A 4882-nucleotide genomic window follows, 5' to 3' on the forward strand; every position below is an offset into this window, starting at 1 on the left:
CTGTGAAATAAAAAAGGAGACATTTTCAAACTGGTGACTAATGCATTATATATAAGCCATATGATAAGTTAGAGTGAGGAACAAACCAGTGCTGTTATTAACTGAATCAGAATTTAAAAATATATTAATTGAAACAAAGCTGAAATAAAACTAAATGTATGCATATGAGATGAAAAACTTAAACTTAAAAAGTGAAAAGTAGTAAAATTACTAAAACTAAAACTGATATAAAATTTCAGTTAGTCCATATTTGACCCAAACATGCACTGTAAAATAATTATATGAGTATAATATATTATAAATTATGACAACATATGTTTTAACTCATCAAGAGCAATTTTCAACTTTTTTCATAAGTTAAGATCTTACCAGATTCAACTCCTTATTTTTAAGTCAGTTAAATGTAACATTCAAGTTGATTGTACTTAAAATTTAAGGCAGCAACTTTTTTTTACAGTGTGGGTTGAAACAATCCAGCATTTTTTAGAGTGTGGGTGAACTAATTTAAACTAAACCTATTTCACATTTGATATATGAATCAAAAACTGCAGCATTTTATAAAGTTTTGGACTGAAACTGTAACAAGTTGTCATGCGTGATCTGCACATCTCATCTCTAGCCAACTGTATTTCAGTTTACTTGCACACATCTCTGAAACTGTCCTTTGTGAGTGTTTCCATAGCAAGAGTCCCAGAGTGAGCAAACTTTATTCTGAATTATTTTCCACCAGAGCCTCGTTTAGGATAATTTAGCACAGAAATCAAGACATTTTGAGAATTCCCTCAGTCTGAACTCACCAACAAGATTAAAATTAGACATCTTTTTTCACTTTAACACTGAATTGCACACACAGTTGCATAAAAAAAACCCGCAACCAACTTGTTCAGATGATTTAGAATGATATTTAATGCTTAACTGGAAGGTGTTTAAATATGAGATAATATAATATTGTGAAATTTAGAGCAGCATTCCCAAACTTCCAAACATCTCATAATTTAAGAGGGCTAACTACTTCAGGGTGAAGCATTCACACAGTGGAATATGCATGGCCTTAAACACACTGGAAACTTTTAACACTTTCTGTCTTTTCTTTTCTTTTTTACAGACTACTGAGCTACTGGAGTTTTTAACACTCAAAGCTGGACATCATCTCTTAGTCAAAACTTTATCAAAAGCTTACTTTGGGGCTTTCCGCTGACTTAAATAATTGTTCTTTTCAGCTAAAAAGAGATATTAAAATGACTTACAGCCACTCAGACTGAGCCATTCAACCACATTTTGACAGAGATGTTCTCGCCCTACATCTTCTGAAGATTTAAGATGCCAGGAAGCTAAATTCACGCTGCAGCATTGCTGTCATATAGCCACTGATTGCTTACATAATTTAGGAGTTGCCTTTCTAACAAAGCAAGTTATTTTACAGAGAGTTCCTACAGAGCATCCTGGGGTTAAGTGCCTTGTTTGATGGCACTGGTGATAGCGTTCTTGCCACTTAACTTAACATTAACACAATCCAGACAGAAACAACCAGCACTGAATGAAGGATTGCAGTGGTTAAGTGAACATGGAAAAAGAGGGTGAACATACATTAAGATGTGAACACCTCAGTCCTGACCTAGTACTCTCAGTTTTTTTCTTTATTGGACATGATGTTGAACAGCTACAGTTTATTCACCACATCTGTAAAAATGCCCAGTGATTTATAAGGTTTCAGTCCACAAATCACTTTAAACAATGACAAATGCTCCCATTCGCTTTTATAGTGCCACTGTTGTTTATTATATTTAATTAATGCTTGTGAGATTGTCCAATCAGGATTTATTTACGCTTATTCAAAACTTTGGAGTCAGTCAGTTTATATATATATATATATATATATATATATATATATATATATATATATATATATATATATATATATATTTGAGTAATAATGAAGTGAATAAGTAGTTAGTTAATAATGAGTTGAATAAGTCATTGCCTTTATTTGATTCAAAATTCAGTAAAAACAGTAATATTGTGAAATATTAGTACAATTCAAAGTAATTGTTTTCTTTTTGAATATGTGATGCAAATCTGTATTTTCAGCATCATTACTCCAGTCTTCAGTGTCTCATGATCCTTCAGAAATCATATGCTGATTTGCTGCTCAAGAAACATGTCTTATTATTATCAATGTTGAAAATAGTTCTGCTGCTTAATATTTTTGTGGAAACTGTGATACATTTTTCCACATTATTTGATGAATATAGAAAGTACATAAGAATGGAAATAGGAATCTTTTGAAACAGTAAAATCTTAGCCTGGATGCCAGCCGAACTTAGCCCCGCCCACAATTTTTTTTGTTCGGGACTAGAATCTGAGTATGACGACGTCAGGCTAGTAAAATCTTGTAATGTAAGAAAAATTCTTACTGACCCCCCACCGGTCCCACTTTATATTAGGTGTCTTGAACTATATGCACTAACATTTAAATGAATTATTTGATACAATGCACTTATTTTGTACATACAGTACATGTTTTTATTTTGTACTTTTATTTTTTAATATATAAAAAATGCAAGTATTTAAATATTATTATAAATACTTGCGTGTAATTACATCTGGAATTAATTTCTGGAATTACATCTATAATTACACTGTTGACCCTTCCCTCAACCCTTAACTCACCCTTAAACCTACCTATTCCACCAAACCTGTCCCCGTATCCCACCGCAATAGCAGCACAAGTGTTTTGCAATAAAATATGAAAACAATAAGTACATTGTACCTATTTTTTTATGTAAGTACATAAGGGCACCTAATATAAAGTGACCCCCCCCCCCCCCCCCCCCCCCAACTAACCCTATTCAATACTCTAAGAAGCTGAAGAGTTGAATCAGGTGTTTTATTTAGTGTGACATCTAAAATATTCTGGTATGTGGGTCCCCAGGAGTTACAACTGTAACCTCGGTCCCCTGAAGAGGGAACAAGACGCTGCGTCGAGATTGGCGCTATGGGGACGCAATCACATTCCCATATAGTGTCAATCTCGACGCAGCGCGAGTTACCTTGAAAGGGAAACACTGTTCTAGAGGACAGTGACTAGCTTGGATAAGGAAAGAAATAGATGCAGCGCAGATCCCTGAGGGAAGTTTCCAAGGCATTGCACAGTAGAGAGTATGTGAGCCCAGGATTTACAGTGTCTGGCACTCAATCTGTGGCCTTTACAGCTGCCTTATCTGTTTCCAGCACTGAGAGACTGCTGGGGTTAGTTCAGGACAGACACATACATACGCACTTGGTATAATGACATACTCTAACACATTCATTCCAAAAGTCTGGAACTGGTAATAATGACAATGTATATGTTTTGCTTTTTTCTCATTTAATAGATTTATTTTCATATCTGCATGAACTTCAGAATGTCTTAGTGTTTCTCTTTAATGACAGCAGCACACAAGCTGCATAAACCTAATGATCATGTGATTCGGCATGATCTGAGATCAGCGAAAGTACAACTTGTGTCCTTCAGTGAAGGCAACTGACCTTTTGTACAAACAGTTAACATGGTCAATGACACAGATTTGCTTATTAGATTACTGTTCTAAAAATAGTATGTTTTACGTCAAAACCGTTCCTGTTTTAAAAATGTCAAATTCTAAAGTATTGGTATAATAATTTTTCTTGTTTATACTGTGAAAAGTTTTAGCCACTTGTGTAAAAATGCTGTAAAGTGATGCTTTCAAAAAATAATGTCATAAATAGATTTTATTTATCAATTAACTTCTATTAACTAAATCACATGTGGCCACCCTTTGTGTTAAAACAGCCGTTTTCCTGGAACACTAGCGCATAGTTTTTCATGTAGCTTTCCAGGAAGGTTTCTTCAAGCGACTTGGAGACGTTGCCACAGTTATTCTGAATTTAGTACCAGAGGTGTCAAAAGTATTCACATTCTTTACTCAGGTAGAAGTATAGATACTAGGGTTTAAAAAGACTTCTGTGGAAGTTGAAGTATCAACTCAAGCTATTTACTCAAGTAAAAGTTTAAAAGTACTGGTTTCAAAACAAAGTATAAAAGTAAAAGTAATGTAAGGAAAAAAATGCCATTAAGGGCAAAAGCTTCGGCCGCGTCACAGGGGCCTATAGTGCACTACCCCACCTCCTCAAAAAACATTTTCCTAAAGGCCATAATGACTATAATGTCACATTAAAATGTTAATGTTGAAAAATTTGGGATGCACATAGGCTACCTGTTTCAGTCGCATATATGCCCATTGAAAATGGGCATTTTAGTACAATGCAAATACATTAAAGAACCATATACAGTATTTGTACTACTGAGCATTTACGATGACAAGCCGGAATGAAAACAAGCCGAAATGAAATAGGAGTAACGAGGCTATTTTTAAATTGTAAGGAGTAGAAAGTACAGATAATTGCGTGAAAATGTAAGGAGTAGAAGTAAAAAGTCGGCTGAAAAATAATTACTCCAGTAAAGTATATACCCAAAATTTCTACTTAAGTAAGGTAACAAAGTATTTGTACTTCGTTACTTGACACCTTTGGGGGGCACTAACATAGACTTTTACTTTTACACAGTACTGTATAGGCTATATATAAATAATTTATTAAATTAATAAAATATGAATATTATGAAGATGATAATAATGTATATTGGGGTTCACATAAACATGGTTACTGAAGAGATAGGATGACCTCTGCAATCCACACCTGTACTTACTTATTTGATTCTTATGGCTTGACTAAACAAACTCCAGGGCCTCATCACATACAGTTTTTGTTGCTTTTAAGTGAAGTTATTAAACGTAATTTCGGGAGGAGTATGCCCATCTAATCTTCTAATTAATATAAAAACAGCCTGCACTTTTTTGCGGGT

Source organism: Rutilus rutilus (assembly GCF_951802725.1).
Source record: "Rutilus rutilus genome assembly, chromosome: 3".
Classification (NCBI taxonomy): Eukaryota; Metazoa; Chordata; class Actinopteri; order Cypriniformes; family Leuciscidae; genus Rutilus; species Rutilus rutilus.